The sequence below is a fragment of the Coenobita brevimanus genome, chromosome 72 (genome assembly GCF_032717465.1).
Source record: "Coenobita brevimanus isolate Jiangsu-jjx chromosome 72, ASM3271746v2, whole genome shotgun sequence".
NCBI classification, from domain to species: Eukaryota; Metazoa; Arthropoda; class Malacostraca; order Decapoda; family Coenobitidae; genus Coenobita; species Coenobita brevimanus.
The window spans coordinates 39,596,202-39,612,627 of NC_137025.1; the positions used below are offsets into that span (position 1 = coordinate 39,596,202).

The 16,426-nt window shown below is 45.5% G+C and overlaps 1 pseudogene; it reads left to right on the forward strand.

Annotated features, from left to right (window-relative positions):
- The first annotated feature begins 478 nt into the window (after window positions 1-478).
- On the forward strand, window positions 479-595 carry LOC145407302 (5S ribosomal RNA; annotated as a pseudogene).
- The last annotated feature ends 15,831 nt before the right edge of the window (window positions 596-16,426 follow it).

Consider the following 16,426-nt stretch of genomic DNA (forward strand, 5'->3'; position numbering starts at 1 on the left):
TCTGGATGTGTATGTAGTCTGTGAACCAAGTGTAATCGGCCCGCGCAAGCCGACTGGGTGCAAGCATACTTCATAGTATGCGACACTGCTTCAACCACAGCACCCCTTGTGTCCGCCATTGCAGTACGTGGCCTGAAGAACGCTCCCAAAGTTTATTACCCTGATGGGGCACGAACCCTCGTTTTTCAGTGTATGAAAACGCACACTTTACCATTGTACCACAGAGGCTCCATATATATATATATATATATATATATATATATATGATAATGCAGTTAATAATATCCAGTCCTGTAATAAAACCACTGATGTAAACATTTTTTCCGTCATTCCTACCTTTTCCTTATATTTACTGAATTATTTAACCCATGTCATAGTTAGGAAGAAACTCTTCATCAGCCCCTTACCTACTCAAACCAACTTTTCATTAACCCTTCATACTCGTGTCAACTCTTCATCTCATGAACATCAACCTTTTATCACCAGCATAATCGTTGAGTACACCGCTTCCCGTCCGATCAGCGAAGTTAAGCAACGTTGGGTCTGGTTAGTACTTGGATGGGTGACCACCTGGGAACACTAGATGCTGTTGGTTTCCCTACGTGTCAAGTGGGGTTGGTGGAGGATTAGTGCCCCTCCCTGTAAAACAATTAACTCTAAGCCATTGGCCACCCCGTCTGGGATACATGGCGTCTGGCAATGAATGAAATGAATGAATAATATCTACCCAAAAAATTACTAGAAATGATGTGATAAAAAATAAATAAAACTAAAAAAATTATTTATATGCTGCCATGATATTTTATTATAGTTCCTGCTCAAATATAGTTGAATCCATTTTCTGTGTTAGTGCTAACACCACGTGACGTCATGACTGCATCTCCTCCAACCCTTCCGATTTGCGTGTCCCAACATGTTAATATATAGACGCTGAGCAAAAGTACTGAAATGCAGTGAGAAATGAACTTGTTCAAGAGTAAAAATAGCTTCAAATAACTTCCCCACATTCTAGTGCAAAAGTTTGCCCACACCGTGCAAGAGCAAAGCATTGTCTAGATGCAGAATTTTACAAGCTTTCTCGTGGTGTTTTCAGAATTTCCACTAATAATTTTTGAGTAAATCACAAAAAACAAAAAACAAAGTCACCTGTGGCAATGCAGGAAGTGTGGGAGGCCAGGGTGGGAGAAGGCAGGGGAGGGACCAGGGGGGACACCGGTGGCCTTTGTTTCGTGATGAGACAGAATGGGCGGTTTTGCTCTGCTAGTGGGTTTGGGCCTGTATTACTCGCAAGTTGGCGGAAATTTACCATCGATCTAGAGATTTTTTTTTTTTTTTTTTACTATTGACACAAGCAGTTTTGGAGAAAAATCTAGTTATATATATTTGTGGTTCTCTATTTGGCAACATTATGTTCATGACAATCTGCCCCATGAAATGTCACTCTAGCCTGGCCTCAGACTTAAACAGATATTGCAAATGTTGGTCCGTAAGTACTGTATTACTTGGAAATGCTGTTTAATAATACACCAGCGATGAAGGAGGTGGAGAAGTTACTGAAGATGAAGCCTGGATAGGCTGCTGGAGTGAATGATATTGGCTAATTGTAGTGGAGTTCTGTTAGAAAGTAGGGGACCCTGTGGCAGAGTGGTTATGTGGATTGTTTAATATGTACTTAGAGGCAGGAGAGGTACCAGAAGACCTCTGTATAACGGCAAGGGAGATGTAATGGAGTGTACAAAGTATAGAACAGTGAGTCGAGTATGATACTGGACCGGATAATTGCATATATATACGAAGCAGGTAATTAGTGGGGAACGGGGTAGATTTATGCAACGTGGGGATATGTGGATCAGTGTTCATTCTAAACATGTGGGAAAAATTAAATTAGAAAAAGGGAAGCTGTAACAGAACTGGATAAGGGCCTATGATAGGTTGAACCAAGAGGCATTGCACCAGGAATTACATATGTATGAGGAGGGAAGATATTTGAGGCGGTAGCAGGATATTTTACGTGGAGGGTCAAGCAGAAGTGAGTGTGAGCAAAGACAAGAATGCGTGGTTTCAAGACTGAGTAGCCCTGAGACAGCAGCAGAGGTGCATTATTTGTCCATGGTTGTTTAATCTGTGTATGGATGGAGTAGTGAGAGAGGTAAATGGCAGGGTGATAGAATAAGCTGCATGGTTGTGCCATGGAGGGTAGACAGTAGAAACTAAGTCAATTGATGTTTGCAGATGATGGTTTTAATACCAAACACAGAAGGAACAAATGGAAAGGCAGTGAGTAAGATTGGGACTGTGTGTGAAAAGAGGACGTTACGAGTGAATGTGGATAAGTTCAGGGCAATGAGATGCAACGAAGTAGATCTTATAAGTAAACATAGATTACAAAGCAAAAACTTGAAAGAAGTAGATAGCGTCAGATATCATAGTGTGGACATAAAAGTGGATGGCAGCCAGGGTATGGAGGTGTTATACATGGTATGGGAGGGCCTAAGAAACTGAAGGTACTGATGAGTATTTGGATGTAGAGTTCAGTGACAAGTCAGACAAAGGTTGGAATGTTTGAGAGTATAGTAGCATTAGCAGTACTGGTACTCTATGGGTGTGAACTGTAAGCTTTTAGAAGAGAATGACAGAATATTGAGTAATTTATGTTTTTAGAATGATATACGGAATATGATGGTTTCACAGAAAGTGCCCCTGTGTCACTATAGCAGAGGCAGGATTAAACCAATCCACATGCTCCTTCCCCACATTGAATCGGGAGAGCACTTGAACAGAGAGAAATATTCAAATTACCGGCTAGGACATATAGCTTTTGAAAAAATTTGGGGTGCCAAAACACCCCACCAGAGTAACGAAGAGTTAAGGTCTGTCTCTCACAACCCTGCCTTGATATCCACACCTCTCACCTTTAACACCCAACAGTCAACTGCCAACCCCTTAACATTGCCAAATCATCTCAGCTTACTCCTCAACACAATAACAATAGTAATCCCTCTAATATCCGAACGCCCAATATCTGAACATCCCCACTAACCGGACATAACCGTTCCGGGATCCAATATTCCCAAAATGGTCCGAAAACCGCAAAAAATTCGAAAAAAAAAAAAAACTAATTTTTCCTGACCATAATTTGAACTTGGCACGCGGGGCGCAGGACAGCTTTGTTGTGGTGCGTCATTCCTCCGACGTCCAATAGAGCGCCCCTGCATCCTCCCCACTTTCCACCTGTCTCTCGTCGCGAGTGCACGCTCGTTGTCATAGCTGCCTACATAATCGCTTTTGTGGTGGTGCCTTACCTGCTGCTCTCGTGCCTCTTATTAGTGTGTGCGATGATTGCCCTGCCACCTGAGAAGAGGAAGAGAGTGGTGTTGACTCTGGAGAAGAAATGGGAGATATTGGAGAAAGTAGATGCGGGGTAGTTTTCTTCCCACATCTTCTGCGAGTTCAACCTGGCCCGATGTACTTTGTTCGATATCAAGAGATCCCGAGACAAACTCATGCAGTACACAGCTGACTTCTCGTCGAGAAGCAAACGCAACGTGGAGAGGAAGGTGATGTTTACTCCCAAGTTTGCTGAAGTCGATCGCTCCACGTGATTTGGTATCGACAGCAACGTGCTGCTGGTGTGATGGTACGTGATACGGAGCTGAAGGCTGCTGCTGAGAAGTTCGCCAGGCTTCACGATGCCTTAGACTTCAAGGCAACTGAGGGTTGGCTCTTCGCGTTCAAGTTACAGCATGGCCTTACCAACCATAAAGCTCATGACGAAGCTTTGGACGCTAACGAGGTTGGAGTTGACGAGTTTCGGCACAAGGTGAAGGGCTTGATCGACAGTGAGGGCCTTACTCTCGGTCAAGTCTACAATGCTGACGAAACTGGTTTATTCTATCGCTCTTTGCCAACAAACACTCTAGCTGAGGAGACGGAGAAGCGTGTACCTGGCTGCAAGCTCTCCAAGCAACGGATATCTGCTTTGTGTTGTGCCAATGATAACGGCATGCACCGGCTTAAGCCCATTATTGTTGGCTGTGCAAAGCAGCCTCGGTGTCTTCGTGGGGTGATGGATGTCCTTCCTGTCATCTGGTACCATCCTTTGAAGGCATGGTTTACAGCCCAGATTTTCAAAGACTGGTTCCACCGCCACTTCGTCAAGGAGGTCATACATTACCAGACAAAGACACTGGGAATCCCACGCGACCAGGTAAAGACCCTCCTTTTCCTCGACAATGCACCTGCCCACCCATGCGACAAGGACTTGGTGGCTGAGAATGGCCGGATTAGGTGCATGTTTCTGCCACCTAATACGACTGCTCTCATCCAACCAATGGACCAAGGAGTGATCATGGCAACAAAGTGCCTATACCGAAGGAAGTTCCTGGACGAGGTGATGATTGTTCTCGAGGACGAGGACAAGCGCAGGGAAGGATGGGACACACAAGGCCAGCGGACTTTGGAAAACCTTTGCCGCTACAACATCAAGTCTGCAATCTACAATTGGGCCAGTGCATGGAAGGAAGTCCCTGTCAAGACTCTAGAAAATGGTTGGTCTCGTCTGCTTCTTGGAACGGATGTGGAGTACTATTTCCTAGGTTTTGACATGGATGACTTCCATGCACGTCTATGTACACATGGCGACGATGTTGATGTGGACGATGTGCGTGAGTGGTTGGATGACGACGAGGGCAATCCTGGGTATCAGACATTGTCTGATATCGAGATCGCATCTTCAGTTGCAGGTGTCAGTACCCAGCTTGAAGATTCCGACAAGGACTGCGACGACGATGCGGACTCCTCTCAGCATGACGCTACTCCAGCCATCCCCAAGCTGAGCACACTCCGGGAACACCTAGAGTTTGTTCTCAACTACCTGGAACATCCGGACTGTGACAGGGAGATGGGGCACTTGGGACTTGTGGAGGAAGTGCGTGCTTTCAGGCAGCGCATCATCAATCGTTAGAATCGTCGTTCCTTGCGTCAATCAACGATTGACAGTTTTTTCAGGCCCATGACCCCTGCTGTGCCCAGCCCTGGCTCTACTCCGTTGCCTCCCCAAGACAGGCCCTCATGCTCCGAGCCACAGCCCAGCACACAGTGGAGTCACCGTTTGACGTGAGTTTCCGTCTATCTTCAGAGTCATCTACAGTGGGTACGCCATCACCACGACCCAGCGACGCACCCCTAGGTCACCTGCCAGTGATACTCTCGGACTCTGACAGTGATTAAACAGCAAGAACTTCTCCACTAGACCACACGGGAATTTACAGTGTTGTGCAGTGAAACAAACAGTGCATTGTGTTAAGGATTTACAGTTGTGAGTGAAAAGACAATTTTTGAACTAAATTTAACGTAAATATACTTGTTTGTTTTTGCTTTAGAAAATGGTTAGAAGAGTGGGAAAAGTTAAAGTGCAGAGTGCAACACTTAATAAGTTACAATGGAGCATAAGTTAGACAAGAGTGCGCACTGTGAAGAGAACGGACTTCTGAGTGCGATTGACTGAGTTCAGTGCAAGACTTCATGAACAGTATACTGCAAGTGCTTCAGGAAATCCTTCTTACTGTCAGAGTCCGAGAGGAGGCGGTTATTCATCGAGATGGCCATGGACTTGCTGTAAGTAGGCAGACTGTTTCATACTGTACTTTTTTCCATACTATACTTACCTCAAACACCTCATTTCACTCTTTAATGTCCTTTATTGGTGTGAATAGGGTGTTAGGAGCTATGCATGTGCAGTAGGAAGGTGTTTTTCTGAGTTAGGCTAGGTTAGGGTCCATAAGTACCAGTCCAGGAGCCAGGGACTTGTAAGTACCCAGAATGTTGAATATTGTATGAACCTACCTCAAAAACCTTTTATGCTTCTTTTGCATTTATTTCAGTCTTTTATGTGCCTAATTGGTGTGATTTGGGTCTTAAATAGGTGCTATGCATGTCCAGAGGGAGTTGTATAGGTGTTTCTCTGAGTTAGGGTCCATAAGTACAAGTCCATTAGCTGGGGCCCAATATCCGGACAGGACCACTATCCGGACCTGCCTATGGCTCTATTACGTCGGATACTGGAGGGATTACTGATACAGTAATCTGCCCACTATTTGGACGTTTTGGGCGAGGCCTTTGGAACCAAAAAATGGCCAAAAAATGTAAAAAAAAAATATTCACCTCTAATTTGAACTTGGCTTCCAGCATAGCCCAGCTGTGTTTTGCTGCATAGTTCTGCTGACGTCCGGCAGGGCGACGCTGCCTCCACCCCATTTCTCGCTCATCCATCGTCGTGAGTGCACGCTTCTCACCATGGCCGCCCATGTGCTCGCTTTTGTGATGGTGCCCTACCTGGTGCAGGCCCTGTTGTTCCTCTGCTGCCTCTTCCTCGTGTATGTGATGATGGCCCCACTGCCCAAGAAGAGGAAACGAGTGGTTCTGACTCTGGAGAAGAAGAGGGAGATATTGGACAAGGTGGACGTGGGATGGTCGACGTCATACATCCTCCATGAATTTAACCTGACCCGCTCTACCTTGTTTGATATTAAGAGATACCAGGACAAGCTCACCCAGTACACAGCTGACTTCACATCGAAGACCAAATGCAACGTGGAGAGGGTTATATTCACTCCCCATTTTGCAGAAATCGACTGCTCCATGCTGATTTGGTACCGACAACAACATGCTCCTGGTGTAATGGTGCATGGTATGGAGCTGAAGGCTGTTGCCAAGAAGTTTGCAAGGTTACATGACAACCCAGACTTCAAGGCATCCGAGGGTTGGCACCTCGCTTTCAAGTTATGGCACAACCTTACCAACCTTAAGACCCATGGCGAAGGTCTGGAAGCCAACAAGGAGGGAGTAGAGGAGTTTCGGCAGAAGGTGAAGGGCTTGATCGACAGGGAGGGCCTCACTCTCGGTCAAGTCTACAACGCTGATGAAACTGGTCTATTCTATCGCTCGATGCCAACAAACACTCTGGCAGAGGAGATGGAGAAGCGTGTACCTGGCTGCAAGCTTTGCAAGCAATGGATATCTGCTTTGTGTTGTGCCAGTGCTAATGGCATGCACTAGCTCAAGCCCATCATTGTTGGCCGTGCAAAGCAGCCTCGGTGTCTTCTTGGGGTGATGGATGTCCCTCCTGTCATTTGGTACCATTCTGTGAAGGCTTGGTTCACAGCCAAGATCTTTAAAGACTGGTTTCACCAGCACTTTGTTAAGGAGGCCATCCATTATCAGACAAAGACGCTGGGAATCCCACGCAACCAGGTAAAGGCCCTCCTTCTGCTGGACAATGAACTTGAGCATCCGTCCAACAAGGAGTTGGTGGCTGAGAATGACCGCATTAGGTGCATGTTGTTGCCACCTATTATGACTGCTCTCATCCAACCAATGGACCAAGGAGTGATCGTGGCAACAAAGAGGATGTACCATCGGAAATTCCTGGATGAGGTGATGGTTGTTCTCAAGGACGAGGACGAGTGCAGGGAGGGACGGGACACATGAGGCCAGCAGACTGTGGAAAACATTCGCCGCTACAACATCAAGTCAGCCATCTACACCTGGGCCAGTGCATGGAGGGAAGTCTCTGTCAGGACTCTGGAAAGTGGTTGGTCTTGACTGCTTCTCGGAGCCGATGTAGTGCACGACCTTCTAGGTTTTGACATGGATGATTTCCATGCACATCTTCGTGCGGCTGGCGAAGACGTTGATGTGGACGAAGTGCGTGAGTGGTTGGATGATGACAATGCCGTTCCTGAGTATCAGATTATATCTTATTTCGAGATTGCATCTTCAGCTGCCAGTACAAGTACCCAGCTTGAAGATTCTGGTGACGACAGCGATGATGATGCGGACTTCTCTCAGCGCACCATTACCGTATTTCGCGGCATGTAAGACGCACTTTTTTGTCTCAAAGTTACCTTAAAATATCCCCATGCATCCTGCACGTTAGACTAAGGCAGGATAGTTAGGCTCCACTGAGAAGAAACTCTTATAAAGATGATCATGTCACTGCTTAGCAACCATAGGTGTTTTCTACAGTATGCAGACTTGATTTTATTTTAAAAAATAATATACACTAGTGTGTATATGCAGCAGATTTAAGAAACAGGCGAGATCAGAAACACATAAAACTTTCGCGGGTTTGTTTACAGCTCAACTGGCTAACATCGTGAAGATATTTAGCGGTTTAGCAATTTAACAGTTTAGCATCCGCACTATTCCAGCAAGCTAACGTACATGATCACTGGTGAACTGTCTGCTAACCTTATGAAAGGCAATCATGACCACTTTGCTTGCCATCCATTCACTAACTAGCAAAGCAATCATACTGGAGAGATGCTGGCTAGTGAAACTGCCAAGTCATCAAAACAGACTTTCGTCACGTATGGAAATTCAGTAACCCTAATTAGGTCATTACTTTTGTGACATTTTGTGAGTGTATATATGCAGCAGATATTAAAACATGCAAGTTCAAGAACACAAAGCATTCACGGGAATGTTTTCAGCTCAACTGGCCAATACCGTCAAGGGGTTTAGCGGTTTAACAACTTAGCAGTTTAGTGTCTAGCGTACACCCTACTCTAGCAAGCTAACGTGCTCACTGGTGAACTGTCTGCTAACCTTTTGAAAGGCAATCATAACCACTTTGTTTGCCATCCACTTACTAACTAGCAAAGCAGTCGTACTGGAGAGATGCTGGCAAGCGAACCTAACAAGTCATCAGAATTGATTTTTGTCGCATATGGAAATTCAATCACCCTCATATGGTTGGCTTCTCTTAGTAACATTTTGTTTCATGCCTGACAAGAGTATCATAGAAGTGAACAGTCTTATTATACCAATAGCGAAAAACAGGAAAAACAGTTGTAACGTTAAACAGTACTGCCTGAAGTTACAGCTTCACTTTTTCAGCCAAGTGAAGTACTTTAGCAATGTCTATGGAACTCAGGGCACACCCAATTACAGTATTTCGTTATGAAAATAGGATAAAATTCACTGAGTAGCATAACTGATGCAATATCTGAAAAAGCAGTGCCTGACGGGCATTCATATCAGCGTCCGCCATTTCTGCTGTATTCTTAGCAGACGAAGCGTTCAGAATGATTGACAACGTTCACTCTCTGCATCTCTGCTGCCTAAGCAAAGCTCTCATGATCGGCAATGGGGATCATTTTGGCCGTAACGTCCAAATTTGTTAGGTTAGGTTAGGTTGTAAAATCGTTTGCCAATTTGGACGTTACGGCCGAAAAGACCAGAATCCTAAGGTGCAGGTGAGAGTTTGGTGTGGGTGTAGTTAAGGAAGTAGAAGTGGGAAGAGTCAGGCTAGGGAACTGATAATCCACTTATTATAATCCCTTCAGCCCAGCAATGTATTTTATAGGGTAGTTTATTCATGCTCGCCATATGATTTTATTCAGTTCAGGAAACATGTACTGAGGAGGTTGTGGGCTGTATCAAATGCCCCAAGTCTGAATATCGCCTGTGCTCAGTTAAAACGATTGCCAAGTTAAAGTCGTATGAAGTGTGGTATAAACAATTCAATGGATGGTACTGAGGACCATTTACTGTATGAGAGTGACAGTGAAACAGTGATGATGACCGTGGTGATGACTTCTATAGTAGCCGCAGCGAGAAATGAACGCTGTGGTGGGGCAGCCGGTCATCCGGGGATTCCCCCACTGTAGCCATATCCTCATGTCACCGACCATAGAGGTAGGATGTCACCGACCATCGGCCACCGCTGCAGCCCCGCTCCATGATCCTTACCCTGTGTCTCTGGCTTTCTCTTTCTCTCTCGGTTTCTATATAAACTGCTGTATTTCCGAAACTAATTATGAAATTATTATGACTTTTGTTCCACACCACCTTTGAGGTAAAAATCAAGGAGAGTTTTCTGTATAAAGGTTTCCCCCCCCTTGTCTGAGGGCAGGTCAGTTCTGGCGAGTGTATAATTATAGGTCAGGCGGAGGTATCGGCAAGGCCGCACTCCCCCGCTCATATGCCACATTTAGGAGGGGGGGGAAGCCTTTATACAGAAAACTCTCCTTGATTTTTACCTCAAAGGTGGTGTGGAACAAAAGTCATAATAATTTCATAATTAGTTTCGGAAATACAGCAGTTTATATAGAAACCGAGAGAGAAAGATAAAGCCAGAGACACAGGGTAAGGATCATGGGGAGCTAGCGTGGTCGGTGACATGTAAATATGGCTACAGTGGGGGAATCCCAGGTCATCCCGGCTGCCCCACTACAGCGTTCATTTCTCGCTGCGGCTACTATAGTGATGCTTCAGGACTTGGGGGAAGTAGTGATGAATTCTTAGGATTTGAAGACGAGTGAAATTTTCACCATGTCAGTAATATGAAGTGAATATAGGTTATAGGTGATCATGACAGATGCAACCATGGAAAATTTAGGATCAATGGTGCTGTACACCTTTAGTCTTGCACTGACGATGTTTGGATGAATAAATTGTTTGAGATGTTTCACGTCCTTAAGTGATGATATTTATATTGAACAACCAAATACATTTTGATGTTTTTGGCATATAATAAAGCCACTGGGTACTCCAAAACGAACAGATGTAAATGTTTCAGAGGCGAGCGAATGTTGCATGTGGTGTGTACATGTGTGCGTGTGTGTGTGTGTACCATAGCGACTAGGAGGCAGCAGTGTTAAGCCCCAAAAATGGATGTTTTCACAGTACTCGAATGTTTTGAGATGGATGTCTGTTTTTAGCAAATTCTGGTAAGAGAAATATGCATTTTTAATTGTTGATGCTGCAAGGAAAACAGCTGACACTAAGGGAGTGATACTGGGATAAGAGGGTTGAGACAGTTGTCTAGCGCTTGGGATGCAGCAGTGTTGAGATAGTTTCACCATTCTCGACATGTTTTGAGATGAATGTCTGTTTTTAGTAAATTGTGATCAGTGAAGAACGTATTTTTAACTGTTGATGCTGCAAGGGAAACATCGCTGACAGTGAGGAAGTGATACTGAGAGGAAGGGGTAGAGACTGCTGTCTAGCAACTGGGAGGCAGCAGTGTTACTAAGGTGTAACAATGGATGTTTTCACCATAGTCAGTATGTTTTGAAATGAATGTTTATAGTAAATTATGATCAGTGAAGCATACATTTTTAATTGTTGATGCTGCAAGGCAAACATAGCTGACAGTGAAGGAGTGATACTGAGAGAAGAGAGTAAAAACAGCTGTCTATCCTGTTCCCAAGCAGCCTTGCTATATTGAACTTTGGTTGTAAAACATTGTAATTTGTGTATTTACAAGTGCTACCTTTTTATATTATTTGTGAAGGTAATTACAGGTTAGTTAGAGTGCATGATTAATTATGGTAGTCGTCTGATATTGTGCTTGAGTCAAGGCAATGTGAGGAAATTCCGTAACGTGTGGAATATGACGGGGTTCTTTTAGGATAAATGGACTGATGTGAACATTCATTGTATTTTATGTTTTCGTCAGTGAATGAAAGAATAGAGTTTATTGACTTCATTTGTGGTTTTAAATTCATAAAATATTAAAAACAGTGTTTATATCAGTTTACTGATACATAATTGTAATGCTGTGTTTTTAAGGTGACTTCTCGTCGTAAAAACACGAGCACTGGAACGGGGTCCTTTGGCTAGACCGGATGTAATGCACTAACAAAGGAACAGGGCATAAAAAGAGACAGTACACCGAATCACATCTATTGCTTATATTCTATCCCTTACAGTGCTACATACACAATATTTGACACACAATAAAACAGAGATAAAATAATACACTTATAACTGGATCCAATATACTTTTACACAAGACACAGGGCAGTCAGGGATATGTGTTACTGTTACTTAGAAGAGGTATCACTTCACTGTGATTGTCAATTGAGAGTAATTGTCGTGTCACTGGTGGATAATAATAAACGGGGGAGTTTCACTTATATTCATTGTGATAGGGAGTCTGTGAGGGAGATGTTACTATAATAGAGGTAGGGTGAGTACGGCGACATCCGACACTGTCACCTAGTTGCAGGGGAGCACTTCACTAGCCTTTCGGCTCACTCACACACCTACCTTCAATTCCACAGAAAACTCCCCGCTTCCTTTCTGAGAGGGGGAACTGAACTGTTTAATGTTTAAGCACGACTTACTACGATATCACTGTTTAATATAACTTTTATTAGACACTGCCACTGTGCATTGGATCACTGTCACTGTATTAGGGGTCACTGTCACTGTCACTGTTCTACCCGTGTTTCTTGGGTAGTTGGGTCACTGGTACTTACTGTCAGGGAGGCTCCCTTGTTTAGGGCCTCGACCTGAGGGGCGGCTCCTTCCTAGGGCCGCGCTGGTGGGGTGCAGGGAGGCCCTGTAGTCTGGGGGCCTCGACCTGATCGGGGGCCCTCGGGACTAAGACCGAACAGGCGGAGGATTCGGGCCTGCTTCCTCTGCTGCCGGGGCGTGAGAGAGCCTAGGTCGCCGTTGTCAGGGACCGTGGTGGAAGGCCTGGGCGTCCGGGGGCTGCAGGTGCTCAGGGGGAGAGGCGCTGTCAGGGCTGGGCTGCGGCAGCGACTCCTGTAGGGCTCCAACAGTGCTAAGGAGCGTCCGGGTGTGGGTGGTAACTCCGCAATCGGGCCTTGCCACCACTCTAACGCCTCCGCTTGGCCAAGAAGCCTGGATGGCGACAAAGGGCTCCCCAGAGGGAAAGAGGCTTGAGGGAGACTCACGCTCTTCGTGGTTCCATGAGTGTGTTCATTGGGCTGAGGTGGGGCTCCACTTCCCCTAGTATGGACTTTGGCTGGTGCCATGAACTTGTCCGGCGTGCGAGGGACACCAGTAGGGTGATCGAGGTCGCCCTTTTGCCGAGGCAAGAGGCCGTCAACGTGGTGTTCCTCCCGCAGTAGGGAACAAGCCGGAGTGAGGGGCCCAAGGGCCGCACTCTCCCCAATACGGACAGATCCTACCGTCAGGGAATTCTCCACCCTGGTACGTGCCCCAGCCATAGCTGAGTGTCTGCCCGTACGGGAAACGACTAACGGAGAAACGGGATCACCCGTCTGCTCCGGCGAGAGGCCGGCCCCGAGTCGCCGCTTCCGTAATTGGGTAGCGCTACACGTACGGTAGCAGGGTCTCTCTACCCTGGACCGTATTCTGGCCGTAGCCAAAGTACAACTGGAGAGGGATGCACACAGGCAACTCTCTCTCCTCAGCATGTTAAGGCCGGAGCCTGGGGTCACCTTCCCCTTTACACACTTTGTCAGGCCGTAGCCTGTGTCTATTTCTCTTTTAAGGCCGTAGCCTTGGGCCTCTTCCTGCCCTTGGGCCTCTTCCTGCCCTAGAGGGTGTAGCAAGACCGTCAAGACGGTGTTACTTGGGACTGACCTCTTTTCAGTCCCACCTCTGGTCTGACGGGCACTACCCCGCCTGCACAGTAGTTCAGTTTGCCTGAACGCCTGGGGTTGGGGCACTTGCGGGGAATAGGGGCTCAGGGTCGGGATGCCCCGATGACCCTCTTGCCCGGGGTCACTAACCTCACCGGTGTGTCCTCCCGGGGTGGTGGTGGGGTGGCGGCTCGGTGGTGGTGTGGGGGGTGGTGAGGTGGGAGGTCCTGTGGCGGGCATTTTAATATTTATCAACAAAGTTGAGATGGCCTCGTGGTTTGAAGTCACGTTTTGTTAAGACGGGGTTTTGTTTTCTCTTTTCCTGTATCATTCTTTGTACATAAAAGAAGAAACTAAAGGATATTGAGAAGTACTGAATAGATTCTGAAAGGTGAGTGTGTATCTAAGTGATAGTGGCTCATATCAGTCACGTTTTGTCAAGAAGGGGCATGGTTTTCTTTTCCTGTACCATTCTTTGTATATAAAAAAAAAAACAAAGGCTGATGATCAGTAATGAATAGATTCTGAAAGGTGAGTGTGTATCTGTGTGGTAATGGCTCTTATCAAGAAACCTTACTGCAGTCTTGGTTGGGGCAAACTTTTTTTTCACAGAACTGCCCTGCCAGAATTAGGGTGCGTCTTTCACAATGCTGCGTCTTACATGCCGCGAAATACGGTACTCCAGCCATCCCCAAGCTGAGTGCACTCCAAGAGCACGTCGAGTTAATTCTTGACTACCTAGAACATCCGGACTGCAACAGGGAGATGGGGCCCTTGGGACTTGTGGAGGAAGTGCACACTTTCAGGCAGCGCATCATCAATCGCCAGAATCACCGTTCCTTACGTCAATCAACAATTGACAGTTTCTTCAGACCCGTGACCCCCGCCATGCCCAGCCCTGGCTCCACACCACTGCCTCCCCAAGACAGGCCTTCCACCTCCAAGCAACAACCAAGCACATCAACCACGTGGAGTTGCCACTGGACGTGAGTTTGCAACTGTCTTCGGAGTCGTCTGCAGTGGGTAGTCCATCACCACGTCCCAGCGATGCACCCCTCAACCACCTGCAACACCTACTCTCGGACTCTGACAGTGAATAAACAGCAAAAATTCGCCTCTAGACCATACAGGAATTTACAGTGTTGTGCAGTGTAAAGAACACAGTGTACAGTGTTAAGAAATTAGAATTTAGAGTGCAAAGGCTTCAGTGCAGAGTGCAACACTGGTGAGAGTCAAGTAGAGCGCAAGTTGAGAAAAGAACGTACAGTGTTAAGACATTCGAATTTTGAGTGCAAATGATTAAGTACAGTGCAACACTGGATTATTGTAGGTGCTTCAGGTGCACCTTATTACTGTCAGAGTCAGAGAGGACGCGGGTTATTGGTTGCGACGGCCAGAGGTTGTAAGTACCTTGGATACTGCGAAATATTTTCTATACCTCTAAATCCTCATTTTCTGGTGCCTTTTCATTTATTTCATGCTTTCTTTCCCATATTTGTGTTAACTGGGCCTTAAATAGGTGCTATGCATGTCCGGTAGGAAGTTATGTTGGTGGTTTTCCAAGTTATGCTGGGTTAGGGTCCAAAAGTACCAGTCCAGGAGGCAGGAGACCAGTATCCAGATGAACCCATTTCCCAGACATGCCTTTGGCTGTATTACATCAGATATTGAGATGATTGCTGTATATAGGGATGCATTGGGAAGGTTACTGTACATTCAAGTCCCATCCTTCCTCTCAACTCTTCAGTCTCAGTCCTAGCCTCCCCAGGCCTCACATTCACATCAAACACACTACACATCAAACTAATCAGACTACGTATCAATCTAATCAGTCATTTCTATATGTGTGAGGCTACAAATATCCTCTTCTTTTAATGCCCAGGTCTCACTGCTGTATAGCATTACACTCCTAACACAAGCTACATACAAAGATCCCTTACCATGGAAAGAGCCCTCTCATTGTTAAGGCAACAGCTCCCTGTGCCATGAATGAGTTGGTTCAGTGTGATTTATGGGTGACACTATATTACTGAACTGGGCCCATAAGATGTGAAGCAGTTGGGGTAAACTGGGAGACTGGGCTCTGGTTGTTGATGTTGTGCTGGGCTATTTCTACAAATATGTGGCTATACAGAGTAGATATGAACCAAGGATGGAATGTACATGAGAGGTTAACATTAGATTTTTTCTTCTTATCTTCTTGTCCCCTCTCTCTTCCGTGTGTTGATGCCACCTTACATAGTGGTAATGGGTAATAAGGAAAAGCAAGTAAATACATAAATTTTTATTAAAGACAACTTGGACACATGCCATATATATAATGTTGGTATTTGCATTGAAATATTGCAGATACTAATACCTTTGGCAGCGGTGAGAGAGGCCTATGCTTTATTTTGTGTCTGCCTCCCCAGCATGAGCCCCTATCTAATGATCACTACAACAATTTGCAACCCTTACACAGGAACACCCAATACATTACCACTGGTTACACCAAAACCACTCCCACAGCTCATTTACACTCTGAAAATATAATCCTCTCTGTCAGTGATTACCTTAATATGAGAAGCACACAATTCTGTGCAGCAGCCTGTGAAGAAAAAAAAAAAACACCTGTCATTATGCGAGACACACAGCATACCTAGGTATATAAAACAATCATCACACAAACATTATCAAGCCCTCTATAATATCATACCTTCAAACATTACAACACTAACAATGAAGAAACATCTACATATACATACTCACTTCGTATGCAGTGCAACACAACACAAAGATGAGAACACTATATTACAAGCCCCCCTTTCTGATATGCACCCATCAGAGGTGTCTCTAAAAAGATATGGTGTTCATTTACCTAAGCTCAAAGTAGGACATCACCCAGGTCTTTGATTTGGGTTTGGTGGAGTCACTGATATCACATATTCACTTTGTAGACTATGCCCACTTAACACAAAATAATAGTGAACTGCATGGTACATGCCATACTATGATGCAGACACAATATCAATGGTGTACCAAACCCACTGGACAACACAAGGGGGAAGTAACTTACCTGTGCT